Raw genomic sequence first — 12,080 nt, forward strand, 5'->3', positions numbered from 1 at the left:
TCCGGCATGGTGATTCCACCAGAGGTTCTTTTATCCTTGAGAAGAGTTAAAGTTTTTAATGTCAATATAATTTCAGTGATAGAATCATATACATAATCAAAATCTTAATCCCTTTGTATAATTGCTTGTACCTTTTATTATTTCAATGTATCAAATATTAGAAGTTCATGTGCAAAAAGTTTCTCAGATTTTTTATTGATTTAAAAGTATTATATAGTAATTAATTATATGTTTTAGTAATATAATATATGCTAATTGTTTGTTGCATGTTTGGGAAATAATACTAATTGGAAGAATGAGTCAATATGTCTTTTATTTACTGTAACTCGAACCATACATCAAAAGATATATAGGAAATCTTTAAAAAGTTCTGAATAGAAACAGATGTTGAAGAACTGACATGTATTTTCTTNCTTGAAATAGTTCATCCTTGAACATCATATTTTGGATTAGGGGTTTTGAATGTTCTGCTTTTGCATTTGGCCATAGTCATTAAANTTACAAATTAATCACCATATAACAAAAACATCTTTGTTTATGAAAAGAAATGAGTTGAACAATACTTCAGATATAAATTGAAACTGCATCAGCAATATGCATGTGTATTTCATTTTTTCTTTTTTTATTAGATATTTTCTTAATTTACATTTCAAATGCTATCGCCAAAACTCACTATACCCTTACCCCTCCCTGATCCCCAACCCACCCACTCCTGCTTCCTGTCCCTGGCATTCCCCTGTACAGGGGCATATTATCTTCACAATACCAAGGGCCTCTCCTCCCATTCTGTCCGACTAGGCCATCCTCTGCTACATATGCAACAAGAGACACAGCTCTGGGGGTACTGGTTAGTTCATATTGTTCCTCCTATAGGGTTGCAGACCCCTTTAGCTCCTTGGTTACTTTGTTTAGCTCCTTCATTAGGGATAAAATCAATGAATAAATGTAATGTGATTTTTATACTATACACAAGTGGGATAATTGATGTGACCATTAATGCACTTTGTAAGAAATGGTGGTGATCCTCTTGCTTCTCTATATCTAGGTTTACATGCAAACTCAATATCNTCCCCTGACTGAATATAAACCTTTTTATTTTCTCTCCATCTGAGAATTATGTTATGTCTTTCCATAATGNCTTCTGGTATTACACATGCATCTGAAAGAAAAATTACCAATGTTCATTAAGTAATACATAAANCTACAGAGATCACCCTTATCTATAGACAAATTTATTTTTTTCTCAAAATTTACTATAAATGTAATGTCATTATCAATAACTTCAAAAATCAATTTAGCTATGAATTTAATAGAAGTGAGAACTTGAATCATAATATTAGTTATACTGGTAAAAGAATCTGAAAAGACAAAAATGGAGAAATNTTGTATATTAATAGGTTGTAAGAATTAATAATTAAATGTCTACATCTGCTATGGAAACTAGCAGATTCTTTGAACCCAAACAGAATTACCAGTAACAGTTTTTATACTTTTAGGGGTAAAAATCAAAAATTTGTATGGAGGTACTATAGAATGAGTGGACAACTGGAACTAGAGCAGAAAGGAAAATCTGAAGATATCATAATACCTGATTTCAGCATACATCATGAGCCCACAGTAACCAGAACACTATGAACATGCCAACGAAAGATAAAGGTGATTTGAAAACTGATGTATGTATCTTCAGTTAACTCATCTTAATAGACTTTCCAAAAATTTATGTTAGAGAACTGATATTATATTCTGTTAATAAGGATAATTGATATCCTTATGGAGATGATTAAAATTTGATACTGTCTATCATTCTGGGCAAAGTCAACTGAAAGTTGGTCAAAGACATCCATGTAATAACAAACCACTGAAAATACAAGGAAACAGAATAGGGAAACATTTCATTGGTTTTGGACACTAGATATTTGGAAGGGACTCCAAATTATAAGGCAAAAAGCAAACCTTGACCCANGGATTTCAAAACATACTTGTAGATAGCACAGAGCATAATCAATACAACTAAGAAATAGGCAGCCAGTTGAATCAGAGTAAATGGTTGCCTATTGTTTGTTTCTAGGTATTTACATATCTTTTATAGGAGTGTTTTATGTCAACAAACATAAGGAAGTGAAAATTCATTTTTTTTTTATTTTTTATTTTTTTGGTTTTGGTTGAATTTGGATTGCTTTTATTTGATTTGATTTGATTGATTTGGTCCTGGTTAGAAGATATAGCACAATTTCCCCTAAATTGACTGTATCTTTTAAAAATCATCTTTGCACTATATCTGTCTTAAACTATACTTAAATAATTGATCAGAATTTCAGTTGCTTGATACCTTTTAAACAAACTGTTACTAGACTGTGATAAAATGCATTTTAAAAGAAAAATAAGCCAACTAAAATTATATAAATTTATAGATACTTCTCAAAAAAATACACAAGAACCTGAGTATGAAAAAATATCATTACCTTAAAATATCATTAACTCTCATTTTTTTTTTAGCCAAAGCTATAGTAAGATGGCTTGCCACTCAGAAAAGCATTAGGGAAAGTAGCCCTTATAATTATAAATGATCATGAGTGTGTGGTGAAAAACTCATAAGCTGTGGATGGGAATGTGACTAAGTGAAATTACTATAGATGACAGCTGAGACTTCTTAAAAATTTAAAAATAGATTGTACATATATTGTTGCTATGTGCTTTTTTTGTACTTACTCAAAGGAAATAAAATAAACCTCTGCAACATGCATGGATGTTTATTGTAAACTTCTACATGACTGTAGATAAGATGAAAAAAACGTTTGAACTAATACCAATTGGTGAATTTAGAAAGACAATGTGGTAGAATTAAATGTGAAATTTTGCTAAGATATTAAAGACTAAACTCTCCCTAAAATGCATTACAGTGATTAATAAAATTTAGTTGTCTTGTCTAAGGGCGGCACATGTTGTATGGATTTAATACCAGATGTATATAGGTTGATCTGTAAAAGAATGGATTCTATAGGCTCACATATTGCTTATTCATTGGGTACTGTTGATACTCAATAAAAAATTAGGAGATATGACCTTGTTGAAGTTGGTGTAGCCTTGTTAGAAGAAGAATGTCTATCTCTTCGTGCTGCCTGCAGAGTCAGCTGTATAATGCTCAGCTACTTCTCCTCCATCATGCTTACCTCTGTGCCATGATAGCAGTCTAAATCTCTGAAATTATAAGCTATTCCCAACAAATGCTTTCTTTTCTAAGAGTTGCCATGGTCATAGTGTCTCTTCACAGTAATAGAACACTGGCTAGGACAATAGGTATAGAATATCATGCTGGTGCCTAGTTTTGTGGACATTAATACATGCTAGTAAAAACTTAATTATAAAGAAATAACATTCACACATTTATTTGACAGGTGATTTTTATAAAAAGGACGTTGTACATCGTGGTGCGCACTAGGCTCCGCACCACGATGTACAACGTCCACAAGCAGTAAGGAGACAACATTTGAATGTTTGAAAATCAAGTCAAATTACAGACTCAAGCAGAACCAAAAAGAATACAGTATTAAACAAGACTTTAGTGATTTCTGGCTAAATAAAAGATTACTTGAAGAAAGATTAATCATATAAACTGAGAGGTACAAGTTCTTCATTTTCACCTAAAGCCCTTGCTTAACTACAGCAGACCTGTCTGCTCTGAAGCCTTCAAGTACTAGGATTTACCTTAACAGCTTCTGAACACACAAATGCCAATGTAGATAGACAATGCTTTTAAAGAAAACTTGATCATATATGACCCTGTATATTCCCACTCTCTATCATTTTTGTATATATACATTTCTAAATAAGACTTTAAAGTGTATAATGCTACAGAAGGCTAATGAGGCTTTCTGGGTTTCTGATAGGGTCAAAATAAGCATAGACATTTATATGTTATAATTTTGCTAAGTATATCTGAAATGCTTGGACATAGTATTTTTAGTAAATATTACATGAAGAGATGAGACATTGAAAATTCTAGCAAAGAAATTAAAAACTCATCTAACTGCATAATATTGTGCTATATGTTTTTCTTTTAGACCCTGAGTTCCCTTGTGAGGACAGAGGAAAAGTCTGAAATCAAAAGTACTGATTCTGTTTAGTAAGATCTGAAAAGGACCATCATGAAATTGAACCAAACTCAAAAATGTTTAAATTAAAAAACAAAACATTCAAGATTCAAACAAAATTAATGTTTTAGTGTGAAGGAAAAGGAAAAAATTTGGTCATAATGAATGAATGTTCATATTCAAGAACTGAGTAAACTCAAATAGGACTAGTCCCATGAAGGTGCTAGCAATCTACTGAAACTGGGTAAAGAAAACATCTTGGAAAAATGTCAGTAGAAAGTCATTATCAACCACACTGGACCAAGATCAAAGAGAAAGAGTCTCCTATCCATCACCATACAGACCACAGGGGAAAAAAAAATGAGTGTCAGCCTTAAGTTCCATATCCTGTAGTGCTAGACTTTTGAATAAAGATATTAATGAAGACATTATCCAAAAAAATAGAAAGGGGTTTTATTTCCATCAGAGAGTTCTTCCTAGAGAATTACTACCAAAATTCATGACATAAATAAAAATAGAAATTAAGATTAGGAGAAATTTAGCTGTAAAATTATGGGTATATAGTAGATGATCTTTATACTCATAAAGCTAGGTTTGTGTTTCAAGTGAAACCAAGTATTTAGGAATAGTGTTAATAAAATAATCATAGGAGACAGAGAGAGGGATTGACATAAATGGGAGAGGGGGAGAGGAGGGAAAAGAAGAAGGGCTGGATCAGACATGGGAGGAAACAGGACAGAATCCTAGAGGGGCAGTAGAATGACTAGAAATATGTTGCTTGTGGATCTTGGGAATCTCTAGAGAGTACAAGACACCAAGGATATATGAGGCTCATGGTGTTCAATGCAAAAAAGCATAGCCAAAATATCTAACCATGAGAGGATAGAACCTAAAGAGACCACCAGTAGGTAGACATGACCCTCAGTTGAGGAATGAGATCACCCAAACATCTTAAAAATGTTTGACCAAGAATTGTTCCTGTCTAAAGGAAATGCAGAGATACAAATGGAGAAAATCCCATCGAGTGACCCTCCCAACTTGGGATCCATCCCATGCAGAGGTACCAAACCTTGACACTATTACTGATGCCTTGTTGTGCTTACAGGTAGGATCCTAGCATGGATGTCACATCAGAGGCTCTACCAGCAGCTGACTAAAACAGAAGCAGAAATTTATAGCCAACCATTAAAGTGAGGTCTGGGAACTCTATGGTAGAGTTAAAAGTATTGAATGAGTGCAAGGGGATTGTGGACCAACAGGAAGAACAAAAGTATAAACTAACCAGAACTCCTCAGAGCTACCAGAGACTAAGCCACCAAAGAAACTATATACATGGACTGGTCCATGGCCCCTGGTACATATGTTGCAGAGGAGTGCCTTGTCTGACCTCAGTAGGAGAGGATCAGCCAAATCCTGTAGAAACTTGATGCACCAGGGAAGATAGATGCTGGTAGGAGTAAGGTATGTGTAGGTGGGTATATGGGGGAGAACTCTCTCAGTAGCAAAAGTAAGGGGGTGGAGGGAGTGAAGAACTTTGGGATGGGGACTGGAGAAGGGGCCTACGATTGGAATGTAAATGAATACAATAATAAAAAGAAAGAAAAAATATGATACATAATTATGAAAATCAAATAACGGGATTTTTTTTAAGGACAATATGAGGAAGGGAGTAAATAAATGAAACAAGGACTGAAAAAAATAAAATAAAAAAGAATGGCATTTAATACATGTAAGAGAAAACTCTGAAGGAATCAGTAAGGAAACTTGAGGAAATAGGAAACACAATTGGATTTTGAAGGGAAGTTCAGTTTCTACTTACACATTGGAATATAAAATGTCAGCATTAATTAATGATGATACATATACAAACAGGTAGGGTGACTTTAGGATCAGCAGGTTAGAAAACAATTAGAGATAGAATACTCAGATTGTGTATACAAAAGGAATTAAAAATGCATATTTCTATTACATTTTTGAGAACCACTCCTCCAAAACAAGGTGAAAAAACAGAAAGAAGTCCAGAAAAGCCTGGCTGCTATTCTGAATACATCACAGCCTGAAGGCTTCTGATGAGTTCTGCTATATGCAGGTAAGGGAACCTCCGAAACAACTGCAGCAGATGGTGACCTCGAGGGCCCAAGCAGACTCAGGATTCATCACCCCCAAGCCCCCAGCCCCCTGAATTCCATACCCCTTCCATCCTGCACCTTCTGCTGAGGCAGATCACCACCTTGTTTGCTCCTCTAAAGACACTACAGTATGAAGACCTCCCAGGAGTTTTGCTACATGTAGGATACCTGACCAAACAGTCTGAAAACCTCCCGTGAGTTCTTATGTACACTGAGCAACAGAACCCAAGTGTGATGGCTATCTAGGAGATCTGCTACAGCCAGGGCAACAGATCAGCAGCTTGTCTGCTGCTATGAAGATCCCACAGTCTGAAGGACTCCCATGGGAGCCACTATGGCCAGGGCAGAATCTCACCAGTGTACATGCCCCTATGAAGACCTCACATTCTGAAGGCTTCACATGATGTCTGCTCCAGTGAGGGACACAAGCCTACCAGCAATCCAAGCACACAAGAGGCACGATCAAGACAGACATTCCCAGTACAGCTAACACCAGAGATAACTGAGTTGCTAGAATCAAGCATAAGCCCATAAGCAACAGAAGCCAATAAACTTTGGCATCATCTCAACACAGTTCTCCCACCACAGCAAGCTCTGGATGTACCAACACACCTGAAAATCAGGAAGCTTACCTAAAAACTTATCTCATGAAGATAATAGAGTCATAAATAAGTCATGGAAAGAAATACAAGAAAACACATGTAAACANGTAGAAGCAAATAAATCCCTTAGTGAAATACAGGATAAAACACACAAACAGGTGAAGGTGTTGATCAAAATGGTTCAAGATGTAAAAGCAGAAATAATAAAGGAAACACAAATGTGGGCAACCTGTGAATTGGAAAACCTAGGAAAGATGTCAGAAATTACAGATGAAAGAATGACCAAGAGAATACAAGAGATATAAGAGAGAATCTCGGGTGTAGAAGATACCTTACAAGATATTGAGCTCCCCCATCAAAGCAGAGGGAGGGAGTGGGATAGGGGATTTCTACGTGATGGAGGGGGACTGGAAATGGATATGAAATATGAAATAACGTTCAAAATGTTAGAAAATAAAGAAAATTTTGAATAAAAAAAGTTATGGACACACTGTCAAAAAATATCAAAACATAAAACAACTCCTAACCCAAAACATCCAGAAAACTCAGGACACAATGAAAAAACCAAATCTAAGAATAATAGAAATAGAGAAGAGCAAAGATTTCCAGTGCAGAGGACCTGTAAGGTCTTGAACAAAAGTATAGAAGAAAACTTCCCCAACCTAAAAAAAGAGATGGCCATAAATATAGAAGAAGCCTAAAGAACACCAAATAGATTGGACCATTAAAGAAAATCCTCTCATGTCATAATATTCAAGAACATTAATTGCACTTAACAAAAAAAGAATATTAAAAGCTGTAAGTGACAAATGCTAAGTAATACACAAAGGCAGACTGGTCAGATTACATCAGACTTCTCAACTGAGACATCAATGCAAGAAAAGCCTGGACAGGTGTCATGCAGACCCTAGAAGAAAACAAATGCCAGCCCAGGCTACTATACCCAGCAAAACTCCCATTCAGCATAGATGGAGAAACCAAAATATTCCAGGACAAAAACACATTCAACCAATATCTATCTATCAACCAAGCCCTACAGAGGATTCTAAAAGGAAAACTCAAACACACGGAGGGTGTTCACCAAAAAAAGCAACATATTCATCATCTCACAACAAAACAAAATGGAGAGAATTATACACATAGAATGTTTTCTTCAACAACATAACAGGAACTAACAATCATCTGATTTAATATTTCTGAAAATCAATTGACTCAATTTTCCAATAAAAAGATAAGGTAACAGACTNGATATGCAAACAGGATCCAACATTTTGTTGCATACAAGAAATACACCCCAATTACAAAGACAGACACTACCTCAAGTAAAAGGCTGGAAAAAAAATTTTAAGCCAATGGTCACAAGAAACAAACATGTATTGTGATCATAACATCCAATAAAATAGACTTTCAGTTCAAAAGTAATCAAGTGAGCTGTGGAAGGATACCTCATATTCATAAAAGGAAAAATCCACCAAGAGAAACTGTCAATTCTGAACATCTATGCTCCAAATACAAGGCCACCAATATTCATAAAATAAACTTTGCTAAAGCTTAAAAAAATACATAGAACTCCACACAATAATAGTGGGACACTTCAATACCCCACTGTCACTAACAGACATACCATTGAAACAGAAATTAAACAGAGACACAATGAAACTTACAAAGATTATAAACCAAATTGATTTAACAGATATCTATAGAACAATTCACCCTAAAACCAATGAATATACCCTCATGGTACCTTCTCCAAAATTGACCATATAATGAATCACAAAACAAGCCTTAACCAATACAAGAAGATTAAAATAATACCATGCATCCTATAAGATCACCTTGGCCTAAGGCTGGTCTCTAGTAACACCAAATCAACAAAAAAACTACATATATGTGGAAACTGAGCAACTCTTTAATCACTGAAAACTTTGTCAGGGAAGAAATAAAGAAATTAAAAACTTCCTAGAATTCAATGAAAATAATGATACAGCATACCCAAACTTATGAAACACAATGAAAGCAGTGCTAAGAGGAAAATTAATAAAACTAACTGACCTGGTAAAAAAAAATGTAGATATTCGACACTAGCAACTTAACAGCACACCTGAGCACTCTAGAACAAAAAGAAGCTAACACAACCAAGAGGAGTAGAGAGCATGAAATAGACAACATCTAGGCAGAAATCAACCCAATAAAAACAAAAAGCATTATACAAAGAATCAACAAAACCAAAGGCTGGTTCTTTTAATACAATCAACAAGATAGATAAACCCCTAGACAAACTAGCTATAGGGCTCAGAGGCAGCATCCAAATAAACAAAATCTGACAGGAAAAGAGAGGCAAAACAAGAGAAACTTAGGGAATACAAAAGATCATGAGATCCTACTACAAAGGCCTATTCTCAACAAAACTGGAAAAATCAAGATGAAATGGAAGAGTTTCTAGACAAATATTCCATACTAAACTTAAATCAAGAGCTGAGAAACTATCTACATAGGCATATATCCCATAAAGAAATAGAAAAAAAAAAAACATTAAATACCTCCCAAAGAAAATGAGCTCAGGACCAAATGGCTTTAGTGCAGAATTATACCAGACCTTCAAAAAAGAGCTAATACCAGCACTCTTCAAATTATTCCATAAAATAGAAATGGAAGGAACAGTACCTAATTCATTTTATGAAGCCACAATTACTCTGATACCTAAACCACACAAGGATTAAAGAAGAAAAAGAGAATATCAGACCAATTTTGTAAAATTACTCAATAAAACTCTAGCAAACTGAATCCATGCCATCATTCACCATGATAATGTAGGCATCATCCCAGGGATGCAAGATTGGTTCAATATACAAAATCCATTAACATAATCTACTATATAAACAAACTCAATGAAAAAAAATCACATGGTTATCTCATTAGATGCTGAAAAAGCATTTGACAAAATATAACGCCCCTTCATATTAAAAGTAGTGAAGAGATCAGTAATTCAAGGCTATTATCTAAACAAAATAGAAGCAATATACAGCCAGCTCACAGGCAATATCAAATTAAATTGAGAGATAATTGAAGCAATCCCAATACAATAAGGGACAAGATAGGGAAGTCAACTTTTCCATATCTATTCAATAGAGTAATCAAAGTTCTAGCTAGAGCAATAAGAAAACAGAAGGAGATCAAGAGGATACAAATTGGCAAGGAAGAATTCAGGGTATCACTATTTTCAGATGATAAGATAGTAAACATAGGCAACCAAAATAGTTTTACTAGAGAAAAGTGGCTGGATATAAAATTAACTCAAACAAATCAAATACTGTCCTTTATATGAATGATAAGCAGACTGAGAGTGAAATAAGAAAACAATACCCTTCAGAANATTCAAAGATAGTATGAATTATCTTGGGGTAACTCTAACCAAACAAGTGAAATATCTGTATGACAAGAACTGCAAGTCTCTCAAGAAAGAAATCAAAGAAGACCTCAGAAAATAGGGAGTCCTCCCATGCTCATGGATCAGCAGGATTAACATAGTAACATTGGGCATCCTACCAAAAGTAATCAACAGATTCCTTGCAATTCCCATNAGAAGTAAAACACAAGTATTCAAAGACATGGAAAGAGCAATTCTCAAGTTCATCTGGAAAAACAAAAAACCCAGAATAGTGAAAATAACTTCTGGGNGGAATCACCATTCCTGACCTCAAGATGCAATAGTGATAAAAACTCCATGATACTGGTACAGAGACAGACACTTTGATCAGTGGAATAGAATTGAAGGCCCACAAATAAAACCACTCATTTAAGGACATGTAATCTTTGACAAAGATGCCAAAAATATACATTGGAAAAAAGAAAGCATCTTCAGTTGATGGTTCTGTTCTAACTGAAAGTCAGTATGTAGAAAAATGAAAATAGATCCATATTTGCCACCTTGCACAGAGGTCAAGTTCAAGTGGATGAAGGACCTAAACATAAGGCAGAAACACTGAATCAAATAGAAAAGAAATTGCGGAAGGACCTTGTACTTATTGGCACAGGGAAAAATTTCCTAAATAGAACTCCAATATCTCATTCCCTAAGATCAAGAATTGATAAATGGAACCACATCAAACTGAAAAGTTTCTATATGACATAGGATATACTTGTTAGGCAAAATTGTCAACCTACAATCTTAGTTACCCTCCATTCAATAGAGGACTACTATCCAAAATATATAAAGAACTCAAGAAACCAACCACCAAGAAACCAACCTTATCAAATGGGATATAAAACTCAACAACAACAACAACAACAAATCACAAGAGAGGAATCTTTAGTGGCTGAGAAGCACGGAAAGAAATGTTCAAAGTCCTTAGTCATCAGGGAAATTCAAATCAAAGTGACTCTGAGATTCTACCTTACACCAATCAGAATGGCTAAGGTCAAAAACTAAGGTAACAGCACATGTTGGCAAGAGTGCAGAGAGAGAGGAACACTCTTCCATTGCTTGAGATTTCAAACTGATAGAACCAGTGTGGAAATCAATCTGGATTTTCCTCAGAAATCTTGAAATAGATATACCTGCATATCCAGCTACACCATTCTTGGGCATATATATCCAAAAGATGTCGTAGCATGCCTCAGGGGCACATGTTTTTCTGTGTTCATAGTGACCACATTTGTGGTAGCCAGAAGTTGGAAACAACCCAGATGTCCCACAACAGAAGAATGGATACAGAAAATATGGTTCATTTACACATGAATGTTTACTAAGAATGAGGACATCTGAGCTTTGCAGGCAAATGGATGGAACTAGAAAATATTATCCTGAATGAANTAACTCAGACCCAAAGGACAGGCATGGTATGTATTCACTAATAAGTGAATATTAGTCAAAAGAGTATGGATAAAATCCTCAAACCTCCAGAATATTAATAAGCCTAAGGGCCTAATTGAGGATGCCTCAGTCCCACCTGTGAGGGAGAGGAAAGCAATCATGGGTGGAAAGGGGAGGGAGGGACCTGAGTGGGAGAAGGGAAAAGGGGAACATGATCAGGTATGAAAAACAGTCAGAGGGTGTAAGTTGGGGGATAAGGACTGGACTGTAAAAAAAGATTAAAAAAAAGCACCCATAAAGAGAGAACCCAAATACAAAGTAACAAATGAACTGATAATACAAAACATACTACAAATCTTTTCACATATAAATTATCTGAATAGTGAGATTTGATTATTGGACTAGGCAGTATATGATTCTTTACTTTTTCTTTCTTTCTTTCTTT

General features: G+C 35.0%; 1 pseudogene; it reads right to left on the reverse strand.

Annotated features, from left to right (window-relative positions):
* Window positions 1–903: 903 nt before the first annotated feature.
* The window catches only part of LOC110288152, a 16,212-nt pseudogene continuing 5,035 nt past the window's right edge, over window positions 904–12,080 (reverse strand).

Source organism: Mus caroli, unplaced genomic scaffold, assembly GCF_900094665.2.
Source record: "Mus caroli unplaced genomic scaffold, CAROLI_EIJ_v1.1 scaffold_14564_U1_1, whole genome shotgun sequence".
In the NCBI taxonomy this organism is placed as follows: Eukaryota; Metazoa; Chordata; class Mammalia; order Rodentia; family Muridae; genus Mus; species Mus caroli.